The sequence below is a fragment of the Rattus norvegicus genome, chromosome 4, assembly GCF_036323735.1.
Source record: "Rattus norvegicus strain BN/NHsdMcwi chromosome 4, GRCr8, whole genome shotgun sequence".
NCBI lineage: Eukaryota > Metazoa > Chordata > Mammalia > Rodentia > Muridae > Rattus > Rattus norvegicus.
In genome coordinates, this window is record NC_086022.1 from 90,793,386 (window position 1) to 90,806,601 (window position 13,216).

The window sequence follows — 13,216 nt, forward strand, 5'->3', positions numbered from 1 at the left end:
TAACCTCACATCCAAATATGAATATAACGGGAAGCAATAATCACTATTCCTTAATATCTCTCAATATCAATGGCCTCAACTCCCCAATAAAAAGACATAGATTAACAAACTGGATACGCAACGAGGACCCTGCATTCTGCTGCCTACAGGAAACACACCTCAGAGACAAAGACAGACACTACCTCAGAGTGAAAGGCTGGAAAACAACTTTCCAAGCAAATGGTCAGAAGAAGCAAGCTGGAGTAGCCATTTTAATATCAAATAAAATCAATTTCCAACTAAAAGTCATCAAAAAAGATAAGGAAGGACACTTCATATTCATCAAAGGAAAAATCAACCAAGATGAACTCTCAATCCTAAATATCTATGCCCCAAATATAAGGGCACCTACATACGTAAAAGAAACCTTACTAAAGCTCAAAACACACATTGCACCTCACACAATAATAGTGGGAGATTTCAACACCCCACTCTCATCAATGGACAGATCATGGAAACAGAAATTAAACAGAGATGTAGACAGACTAAGAGAAGTCATGAGCCAAATGGACTTAACGGATATTTATAGAACATTCTATCCTAAAGCAAAAGGATATACCTTCTTCTCAGCTCCTCATGGTACTTTCTCCAAAATTGACCATATAATTGGTCAAAAAACGGGCCTCAACAGGTACAGAAAGATAGAAATAATCCCATGCGTGCTATCGGACCACCACGGCCTAAAACTGGACTTCAATAACAATAAGGGAAGAATGCCCACATATACGTGGAAATTGAACAATGCTCTACTCAATGATAACCTGGTCAAGGAAGAAATAAAGAAAGAAATTAAAAACTTTTTAGAATTTAATGAAAATGAAGATACAACATACTCAAACTTATGGGACACAATGAAAGCTGTGCTAAGAGGAAAACTCATAGCGCTGAGTGCCTGCAGAAAGAAACAGGAAAGAGCATATGTCAGCAGCTTGACAGCACACCTAAAAGCTCTAGAACAAAAAGAAGCAAATACACCCAGGAGGAGTAGAAGGCAGGAAATAATCAAACTCAGAGCTGAAATCAACCAAGTAGAAACAAAAAGGACCATAGAAAGAATCAACAGAACCAAAAGTTGGTTCTTTGAGAAAATCAACAAGATAGATAAACCCTTAGCCAGACTAACGAGAGGACACAGAGAGTGTGTCCAAATTAACAAAATCAGAAATGAAAAGGGAGACATAACTACAGATTCGGAGGAAATTCAAAAAATCATCAGATCTTACTATAAAAACCTATATTCAACAAAATTTGAAAATCTTCAGGAAATGGACAATTTCCTAGACAGATACCAGGTATCGAAGTTAAATCAGGAACAGATAAACCAGTTAAACAACCCCATAACTCCTAAGGAAATAGAAGCAGTCATTAAAGGTCTCCCAACCAAAAAGAGCCCAGGTCCAGACGGGTTTAGTGCAGAATTCTATCAAACCTTCATAGAAGACCTCATACCAATATTATCCAAACTATTCCACAAAATTGAAACAGATGGAGCCCTACCGAATTCCTTCTACGAAGCCACAATTACTCTTATACCTAAACCACACAAAGACACAACAAAGAAAGAGAACTTCAGACCAATTTCCCTTATGAATGTCGACGCAAAAATACTCAATAAAATTCTGGCAAACCGAATTCAAGAGCACATCAAAACAATCATCCACCATGATCAAGTAGGCTTCATCCCAGGCATGCAGGGATGGTTTAATATACGGAAAACCATCAACGTGATCCATTATATAAACAAACTGAAAGAACAGAACCACATGATCATTTCATTAGATGCTGAGAAAGCATTTGACAAAATTCAACACCCCTTCATGATAAAAGTCCTGGAAATAATAGGAATTCAAGGCCCATACCTAAACATAGTAAAAGCCATATACAGCAAACCAGTTGCTAACATTAAACTAAATGGAGAGAAACTTGAAGCAATCCCACTAAAATCAGGGACTAGACAAGGCTGCCCACTCTCTCCCTACTTATTCAATATAGTTCTTGAAGTTCTAGCCAGAGCAATCAGACAACAAAAGGAGATCAAAGGGATACAGATCGGAAAAGAAGAGGTCAAAATATCACTATTTGCAGATGACATGATAGTATATTTAAGTGATCCCAAAAGTTCCACCAGAGAACTACTAAAGCTGATAAACAACTTCAGCAAAGTGGCTGGGTATAAAATTAACTCAAATAAATCAGTTGCCTTCCTCTATACAAAAGAGAAACAAGCCGAGAAAGAAATTAGGGAAACGACACCCTTCATAATAGACCCAAATAATATAAAGTACCTCGGTGTGACTTTAACCAAGCAAGTAAAAGATCTGTACAATAAGAACTTCAAGACACTGAGGAAAGAAATTGAAGAAGACCTCAGAAGATGGAAAGGTCTCCCATGCTCATGGATTGGCAGGATTAATATGGTAAAAATGGCCATTTTACCAAAAGCAATCTACAGATTCAATGCAATCCCCATCAAAATACCAATCCAATTCTTCAAAGAGTTAGACAGAACAATTTGCAAATTCATCTGGAATAACAAAAAACCCAGGATAGCTAAAGCTATCCTCAACAATAAAAGGACTTCAGGGGGAATCACTATCCCTGAACTCAAGCAGTATTACAGAGCAATAGTGATAAAAACTGCATGGTATTGGTACAGAGACAGACAGATAGACCAATGGAATAGAATTGAAGACCCAGAAATGAACCCACACACCTATGGTCACTTGATTTTTGACAAAGGAGCCAAAACCATCCAATGGAAAAAAGATAGCATTTTCAGCAAATGGTGCTGGTTCAACTGGAGGGCAACATGTAGAAGAATGCAGATCGATCCATCCTTATCACCCTGTACAAAGCTTAAGTCCAAGTGGATCAAGGACCTCCACATCAAACCAGACACACTCAAACTAATAGAAGAAAAACTAGGGAAGCATCTGGAACACATGGGCACTGGAAAAAATTTCCTGAACAAAACACCAATGGCTTATGCTCTAAGATCAAGAATCGACAAATGGGATCTCATAAAACTGCAAAGCTTCTGTAAGGCAAAGGACACTGTGGTTAGGACAAAACGGCAACCAACAGATTGGGAAAAGATCTTTACCAATCCTACAACAGATAGAGGCCTTATTTCCAAAATATACAAAGAACTCAAGAAGTTAGACCGCAGGGAAACAAATAACCCTATTAAAAAATGGGGTTCAGAGCTAAACAAAGAATTCACAGCTGAGGAATGCCGAATGGCGGAGAAACACCTAAAGAAATGTTCAACATCTTTAGTCATAAGGGAAATGCAAATCAAAACAACCCTGAGATTTCACCTCACACCAGTGCGATTGGCTAAGATCAAAAACTCAGGTGACAGCAGATGCTGGCGAGGATGTGGAGAAAGAGGAACACTCCTCCATTGTTGGTGGGATTGCAGACTGGTAAAACCATTCTGGAAATCAGTGTGGAGGTTCCTCAGAAAATTGGACATTGAACTGCCTGAGGATCCAGCTATACCTCTCTTGGGCATATACCCAAAATATGCCTCAACATATAAAAGAGACACGTGCTCCACTATGTTCATCGCAGCCTTATTTATAATAGCCAGAAAATGGAAAGAACCCAGATGCCCTTCAACAGAGGAATGGATACAGAAAATGTGGTACATCTACACAATGGAATATTACTCAGCTATCAAAAACAACGAGTTTATGAAATTCGTAGGCAAATGGATGGAACTGGAAAATATCATCCTGAGTGAGCTAACCCAATCACAGAAAGACATACATGGTATGCACTCATTGATAAGTGGCTATTAGCCCAAATGCTTGAATTACCCTAGATCCCTAGAACAAACGAAACTCAAGACGGATGATCAAAATGTGAATGCTTCACTCCTTCTTTAAATGAGGAAAAAGAATACCCTTGGCAGGGAAGGGAGAGGCAAAGATTAAAACAGAGACTGAAGGAACACCCATTCAGAGCCTGCCCCACATGTGGCCCATACATATACAGCCACCCAATTAGACAAGATGGATGAAGCAAAGAAGTGCAGACCGACAGGAGCCGGATGTAGATCGCTCCTGAGAGACACAGCCAGAATACAGCAAATATAGAGGCGAATGCCAGCAGCAAACCACTGAACTGAGAATAGGTCCCCTATTGAAGGAATCAGAGAAAGAACTGGAAGAGCTTGAAGGGGCTTGAGACCCCAAAAGTACAACAATGCCAAGCAACCAGAGCTTCCAGGGACTAAGCCACTACCTAAAGACTATATATGGACTGACCCTGGACTCTGACCTCATAGGTAGCAATGAATATCCTAGTAAGAGCACCAGTGGAAGGGGAAGCCCTGGGTCCTGCTAAGACTGAACCCCCAGTGAACTAGTCTATGGGGGGAGGGCGGCAATGGGGGGAGGGTTGGGAGGGGAACACCCATAAGGAAGGGGAGGGGGGAGGGGGATGTTTGCCCGGAAACCGGGAAAGGGAATAACACTCGAAATGTATATAAGAAATACTCAAGTTAATAAAAAAAAATAAATAAATAAATAAAAATAAAAAAAAAGATATTCCAGGCTATTAGGATAAAAAAAAAAAAACAATAAAATACTAAAGTTTGAGACTGAACTACCTAATCAACAACTGCAGCTTATTGGATGCTATGCTAATGGATAAGGTTTAATTTTGAGATAATTTGATTAAAAACTTATTGCAGGTTCCTGTGAGCATTTATTCCTCCTCAATATAAGTGTCTGGTAGGGGCTTTTTAGTGATATTATTATGTTAGAAGAATGACCTCCAACTCATTACTTAATGGGTATTTGTGTGCATTACCATTTTAATTTGAACACTCAAATTTCAAATTGCTGAGTTTGGTGGCTTTCTTTTCTTCTTCTAAAATAGCTCTATTTGGAACCAAGAAAGCAATTATTAGAAGCCAGCAAAAATTATGGTTGAAATGGCCTGTTTCTACCACTTTGCCTCAACTGTAGGACTGCAGCAAGAAAAGCTATACATCTCAACAACTCCCTCACTCATACCATTGTTCACAGTCATTTGGAATTTGGGTCCTCAGATACCCAGGAATAAGTGGGATGCATTAGCAAGTGTATGTGATTAGGTGATCGTCAAAGATTAAGATGACTTCATCATCATCAATTTCTTACTACAGTTGTAATGTTCTCTGTTAGACTTATCCGTATTTAAGAAGAATGGGAATGAAGTCTCAGACACTTACCTGATCCCTAAACTAGAGGTCAGGAGTTGTGGAAATGGTAAGTATCAGAGTTCCACTCCCTAGAGCTCGTGTAAATACTGAATGAGATTGGTGTCCCACCTGTAATTCTAGAGTTCAGTAAAGAGAAATAAGATTCCTGGAGCAAAATAGTCAGTCAGACTAGCTGATATTACTGAGCTCTGGGCTCAGGTGGGAGAGTTGGCCTCAATGAGGAAAGTAGAGAGTGATGCAGAATGATTTCCAATATGAACTTCACACCTTCACACACATGAATCTACCCACACAGGTGTGCCTCAATGTGCAAACACACCTAGATGCATGTACATCTCACATACATGTAAAGAGTATATAATTTGTAAAATATGGATTAAAATACATGTGAAATGTACATATAATGATAAAAAAGACAAGTATATAAGGTGGTAATACAACTAATATAAAAAAGTCATAGAAGAATATCAGCAAAGGGTACATGGTGAGGCTAGAATGTGATATTCTCTTTCCAAAATTCAGGGCCAAAAGACCTTCTGACAAGGTGGTATGTGCACTGACATCTAATTTGTTTAAGAGTATACATCCATGTTCTACAAGGTAATATAAATTAATCATTTCATAGTCCTTGAAATCAAATGGCAATGGATCACAATTCAATTCTATAACAGAGCTATCAATTTTCTTTCAGAAGGTGAAAGAAACCATTTTGTTGTTTTAAAGGGCCTGTAACCCAGAATAATTTTCAGACAAGAGTACTAGTTCACATACAACAGTACAGGACACCTGAGTTGATAAGATCAGTAGTCATCCTAACAGAAAAGTTGTTTCTCAGATCACTGGCATAAATAACTGATGCCATGGGTAGAATTTTATTTTCAAATTAAATTAAGATTAGATGTTAATTTAGATCACATCTCCAGGAAAACAGGACAATTGGATACAAATGAAATGTACTAGCATTAGCCCGTTGATGTTTATCCTGTTACTTCATTGTTTCATTAAAGCTATGTAGCTAGATGACAATATTATATATCTGTGTAGAGAAACCAAGACCAAGTTAACTCTTGCATAATGAAACATTCAACCATGTGCTTGCTTACAGTTTCAGACATTTAGTATATTATCATAACACTCTGACAGACATTGGAACAGTTACTGAGGCCTTTACATCTTTATTGAGAGAGAGAGAGAGAGAGAGAGAGAGAGAGAGAGAGAGAGAGAGAGAGAGAAATTGGTTGGGTGGGCCTGTCATGATGTTTGAAATCTAAGGGACCATTTCTAGTAACACAACTCCTCCAACAAGGCCACATCTACTCCAACAAGGACCTATCTCCTAATTCTTTCCAGACAGCTCACTAACTGGGGACAAGGCACTGAAATATATGAGCCTATTTTATTCAAACTACTACATTTATTATTTGATTATGCAGTGGACTGGGATGTACTCAGAAAATTTGGATTACTAACAGATTCACGAACTAATTTGGAATTACATGGGAGTCAAATATTCAATGTAGAACATTTGCATTCACAAAGACGCACATTGCTAGTGAGCTACACAAGCTAAAATGTGATGGATTTTATTTTTGGCATAAAATACTCTTTATTGAGTAAATATAAGTAAAAAACAGCTAGTACCATAGTGCCAGCACCTATGCTACATCATGGCTACTTTCCCAGTGATAATCAGCTTGAAATAATCTGATAATCAGGGTTTCTTCAGATAATTAAAGCCACTTTCCTTTTGTCAAAGTCTGTTACCAATTACTGTGTTTAAATTCTACAATTTCAATAGGTAACCCAGGTACTTGGAGCAGGAAAGGAAGGAAAAACAAACATCTTTCCAAGTCATCCAACTATGCCCATGAGATGAGAAATCTTATTCCCTATCTTTCTAATAGCACAGCAGCTTCCATTCTCATTACATAAGAAGGATGGCTATGTGCTTGTCAGACAAATAGCAAGGGCTCTCAGGCTGAGTACACTCTGCAATTTCCATTTTTCTCTTAGTCGCAAGTGTACTTGTGACTGTTCCAAGGGTAGCTGTTCAAGGGACCTCTATCCTTCATATGCATAGTTTACTCTTCTCACAGACTTTACCCAGAAGAGCATCAACAATACAAACTACTTTTTTGAGCTCCCTAATTAACACAGAAATTCTAATATTCTTTTCCCTCTTTTATTTGAAATTATTTTCTCATATAATTTCCCTCCCTTTATGTCTCCAGTTCCTTCCCTTTCCACCTCCCCTGATGTACAGATTCACTCTCTTTTTGTCTCACTCACACATATACACACACAAAGAAAAACAAAACAAAACACAATATTTTCTAAGATGTAATAATCTAAAATCTGAATATGCTTGACCAAAGGAGTGGCACTACTTGGAGTTGTAGCTTTTGTGGAGCACGTGTTACTGTGGGAATGGTATAGTATAGTACAGTGTAGTATAAAGAATTGTATCAAAAGCAGATAGAAAAGACCAACTGAAAGAAAAGAGTCCAAGAGAAGACACAAGAATCAGAGGCCTCCTTGTTCACCCAATCAGGAATTCCTCAAAAATATTAAACTAAGGGTTATAACAAAGGACTTTGTGCAGATCTATGCAGGCTCTATGCTTGCTGCTTCAATTTCTATGAGTTCATATGACCGTTGCTTCGGTTTTTCATGTGTTCAACAATAAAAACAACAACAACAGGAAGGCCTTATAAGGACACTATGAATTCCTCATCCGCAAGCCACAAGGGAAGTCTCAAAGACATCAGCCTCATCAACATTTTGTCTGTTGTCTTCCAAACCTGGGCAGTGGTGAAAAGATACATCTTTGCTAAGTCAATGACATGTTTTATAGCAGCCTAAAGGCTACACCATAAACAAGCAGACCATCATGTCTGAGTGATACAGGATTTTGTCCTCTGTGTGAGAAATTTAAAATCATTTTGTCTTTCATTAGCATATTCTAATGTAGATGACTGCAATCTCTTCTGAAATCTGATTGTATATCACTAGAGCTTTGTGCAGAACTATATGTGAGCTTATCTGGCATGTAAAGGCAAAACCATGATTGGACCAAAGAATCAAAAGTGTTTTATTCATAAAGTAATAGATGTGGACATTCACATTTGTAATATAAGCACTTGGGAGGCTACACAGACTACCATGTGTTCAATGCCAGGATGGTCTACATAGTAAGCCCCAGGACAGGCTGAGCTACCATCCGAGATTCTGTCTCAAAAATTAATCTAGTGAGTGTTAGAACAAAATGCAGTTTTGAGAAAGGAGATGCCAAGAAATTACCATTCAGAATGAGTTTGATTTGGAAGAAGACTCAGGACCCTGGGATGAAGGTGGGATATGATCAGTATCTGTGTCTTAAAAGTGAAAAGCAATTCAGAGAGGTAGACCATCATACTAAATGGCAGGGGTTTATAGGGAGAATGAGAGTGAATATTCTGTTTAAAACCCAAGAGGAAGTGAGTTAGAAGAGATAATAATCATATATAGCAAGGACTGCCCTGAGGAAGCCTTTGGATCTTGCCCAAGCTTGTAGAACTGAGAGCATTTCTTATATTTAAAAGTTTACAGAAATGGGCAAACTTCATACCACATGGCCTATCTTGTGTGACTCATGGCACAAAGACAAATAGTAGATTAAAAAATAAACTTAATCTGTAACTTCAGTGTCATGGTGTTGGGCTAGATTCATGGCCGTGTATCACAGCTAATTTTCAAGTTGATAGGCACCATGGCCTGATACCTGAGAGAAAAAATGACAGTAGGAGAGTATATGATTTAATAACAAATAAACAAACAATTGAATACATATAAAAATAAGAATATATGAGTTAGAAAGTTTAATGAATTATAATTGAATGAAAATTATTTAATTTCATCAAATTTTAAACTACTTAATATTGAAATTGAAATTGAGTTTAGGTAGGTCATATTTTCTTATAGAACTACCATAAACTAACCTAGGAATAAGAAATAGACAAATTATGGTGAGTTTATTTCATTTTGGGGAGGAAACTGATTCAAATAAGAGAATATCAGCTTACAACACTTCATCAGTTGAAGAATATGCAGCCCCTCTGTTCATGCTTTTTGACTAACATTGCTACCTACTTTCTCATCAATAGGAGATGCTCCTACCATGATAATAATAACAGATGTGGTTTCCTGCACAATCCCAGGTGCCATGTTCTGAAATTTTTAACAACAAAATTGAGACTGTGCTTGTAATAAAAAAAGGAAATTTTCATGTTTTCATGGTGCCTTGACACTAAAATTGACTTTGGTATCCTGTTTTGCTGAAAACATGTAACTGGAAATCTACTAGTCACAATGTCACAGTATCCCAGGAATCTATTTTTTTCCTTATTTAAAATGGCAAACTATAGTGGAATGAATCTGTTGCTGTTCTGTCCCTTTACCTTACAATTGCAGAGTGATGATAATGTACTTGAAAGTAAAGCTTCTACCTTGTTGCTAAAGCAAGAACTGGATACCTTAGTGAGAAAACTAGGAACTTCTTTTGTAATATTTTCGATTTTGTTGTGGAAACTTGCTATGTTATCAAAGTATAGCAACATGCACGTGTATTGTGTCACATTTCCAGGTGTGAAATTACTTCACATAAGACACAGAAGTTTGGGGTTGGGGATTTAGTTCAGTGATAGAGCGCTTGCCTAGCAGGCACAAGGCCCTAGGTTCGGTCCCCAGCTCCGAAAAAAAGAAAAAAAAAGACATAGAAGTTTTTGCAAATTTCCCAATGATGATCCAAAAGATAAAATATAAGTCAACATTTTTTATTTTGTGAAACCATCATATATCAAATACTTAAAAACAGTGAAACAAAACCACTGGGTTTTTTACTATGTCTGCTATCATTTATCCTGCCACAGTGTTTTCCTCCAGGCTTTCTCTCTTGTTCATGATCTCATTCTCCCAGAAAAAGAAAACAAATCAAGGTGAACAGAAGCTACAAGAGTACTTTTGACATTAGAACCTTACATGAGAATTGAGTAGGAAAAACTGGGCAGAATGTCTGAATTCTTCTTCTGATACTTTGTATAGCTAGGGAAAGCTAGGGTAATCTTAAAGATTACATTGGGGGATTTGGGGTCTTACATTTAGAAATATTCACATTACCCTGGTAAAATTAAGGAAAATATATTTGAACAGTAACTGTGGATTAATAAGAGATATTTCCAGAATCTCCTAGATTGTATAGGCATGGCTTAATAAAGTTATGCTTACACATATATTTTGCTTCTCAGTCATTTGAATTAGAATTTTCTATTGATGCAAATGCACACACATAGCACTTGATCATCTGCTGAGGCTATCCAGGTCTTATGAACTCCTCATAAGCAAACAGTTTTAAGGTATATGTTTGCATACACATATTTGGATATGGCTTTACAACAAACATGGGATACTATTATCTGTATAATCTTTTGTTCATATAAATTAGAAGTTTTCACTATTTTGAATTGAAGAAAGGAAGCAGGAGTTGTGGTTTTTTGAGTGATGCATGATTTCTCAAAGCATTTTGTTGAATGTTGTACTTCTGTAGGTACATTTGAATCATTTTGTGTGTGATGTTTTTCAATATTACACAATTTCCTTTGTGAGATATATTGACATGTTTATGCCACCAACAATGTTATAATATTTTATAAAAAGCAAACCATACAAACATTATGTTAAACACATCTAATACCTTGATGAGAATATCAACTTGAGATGTCTCTTCATTTGAAGTTGAGCTGTGTTCATGGTTTTCAGTAGATATTGCTACCAACACTCTGTTCAATACTTTGGGCCACCTACTGCCAAACCTGCAACATTGGAAAATTGTTTTCTAAGATCTGCATAATTCTTCCCATTTTTGAATTCTCTCTTGATTTCTTTTCTTCTTTCCTTTCCTTACAACTACAATGTCTAAAATACCTTTGTCCATCTTCTTCAGAGGTCATCTGCATGAACCCTGGGCTTAGTTCTACTCACTTCAGATTTTCACCTGAATTCATTTATTGTTTTTAATGACCTGTTTTTATGATGCCATTTTCCTAGTCCGAAAGCTGGAGTGGATAATGCTTCTTTTTAAATATTCCCAAAACATGCATATCAAGTACTTCACACAAGTAGTTCAGATGATTATCATCTAGGGTGTTCCCCCAAAACTACCAACTATTTTAGACTGTTTCTATTTTCTTCTTTCATCAAAATTCTAATAGAATTGTTATTTTCTATTTTACATGAAGAAAGGATTATAAAATATGATTTACCTCATAACAACATGGAGCCAAACTAATGAATTATTAAGTTTGATGAAAGATATAAAGTTGCCAATCGTTTTTAAAAATTCCTTATTCAGGAAAATTTACTTTTCTGTTTCTTATGACACACAGCAGCATTGGCTTTAACATCAGCCTGACTGGTTTTTATCTTACTGGAGCCTTTTCTTGTTTCCATCAGCAACCAGATATTGAATGAGTGGACTTAGAGTTGCTAAGTACTCAGGTCAAGTGCTGGATCTCTCATCCATCCCACTTCCAAGGGCTCTTTTCCTTCTGTTGCACAGAGGAGTGGGATATAAGGGAAATGTCAGGAAAATAGTTCCCTACACTGGTATTGATTGCTCTTTTACCATTAAGCTGTCTTCCCTGAACTGAAGGAAAGCTGATGAGTACATATTCTTTCATCCTTGGGCACTAAAATCAAACTAATGACTTCCTTTTAAACTTAGTTTACAAAATAATGGATTTCCATATGGGGTTTTTATTCATATTCTCACTCACATTTTATCCTCTTCCTTATCATGTTAAAACACTTCTCAAGAAGTTTTGTCCTCACTTGTTTATATTTCCTTTTGTGGGTGAGCTACTAAGTTTATTTAGTCTTTCATTAATCAGCATATTTAATTATAGTGAGTTGAGTCCCACTATTGCCCTACTTTTCCCTTCATCTCTAAGCCCCCAATTTCCACACTTAAACATTCCATCCCCAGTATTCCAGCTTCCACTCTTCTATTGTCTTCCCCCAACCCCTTCTCTTCAAACATCCTTTCGTCCCAGTTCTATGCATACTTCACCCATATTTATCTTACTTGGATATGCAGATTCAACAATCTTGGTGTATGATGATGCATTCAGTGTTTCCTTCTGATCTTGAGTTACATGACTTAAAGTAACATTTTCTTTTTTTTTTTGAATTCTTTTTTTTTTAAATTAACTTGAGTATTTCTTATATACATTTCAAGTGTTATTCCCTTTCCCGGTTTCCGGGCAAACATCCCCCTCCCCTTCCTTGTGGTTGTTCCCCTCCCAACCCTCCCCCCATTGCCGCCCTCCCCCCATAGTCTAGTTCACTGGGGGTTCAGTCTTAGCAGGACCCAGGGCTTCCCCTTCCACTGGTGCTCTTACTAGGATATTCATTGCTACCTATGGGGTCAGAGTCCAGGGTCAGTCCATGTATAGTCTTTAGGTAGTGGCTTAGTCCCTGGAAGCTCTGGTTGCTTGGCATTGTTGTACTTTTGGGGTCTCGAGCCCCTTCAAGCTCTTCCAGTTCTTTCTCTGATTCCTTCAACGGGGGACCTATTCTCAGTTCAGTGGTTTGCTGCTGGCATTCGCCTCTGTATTTGCTGTATTCTGGCTTTGTCTCTCAGGAGCGATCTACATCCAGCTCCTGTCGGTCTGCACTTCTTTGCTTCATCCATCTTGTCTAATCGGGTGGCTGTATATGTATGGGCCACATGTGGGGCAGGCTCTGAATGGGTGTTCCTTCAGTCTCTGTTTTAATCTTTGCCTCTCCCTTCCCTGCCAAGGGTATTCTTTTTCCTCATTTAAAGAAGGAGTGAAGCATTCACATTTTGATCATCCGTCTTGAGTTTCGTTTGTTCTAGGGATCTAGGGTAATTCAAGCATTTGGGCTAATAGCCACTTATCAATGAGT

At 37.6% G+C, this 13,216-nt stretch overlaps 1 long non-coding RNA gene across 1 annotated transcript in view; it reads right to left on the reverse strand.

Moving 5' to 3' along the window:
• Positions 1-12,333, reverse strand: part of LOC120102288 (uncharacterized) — a 33,182-nt gene extending 20,849 nt beyond the window's left edge. The window contains exons 1-2 of the long non-coding RNA XR_005503615.2: positions 12,064-12,333; positions 10,983-11,100 (exon numbers count right to left, since the gene is read on the reverse strand). This is a non-coding gene — a long non-coding RNA (uncharacterized LOC120102288). The remainder of the gene's footprint in view (positions 1-10,982; positions 11,101-12,063) is intronic.
• Between the last annotated feature and the right edge of the window lie 883 nt (positions 12,334-13,216).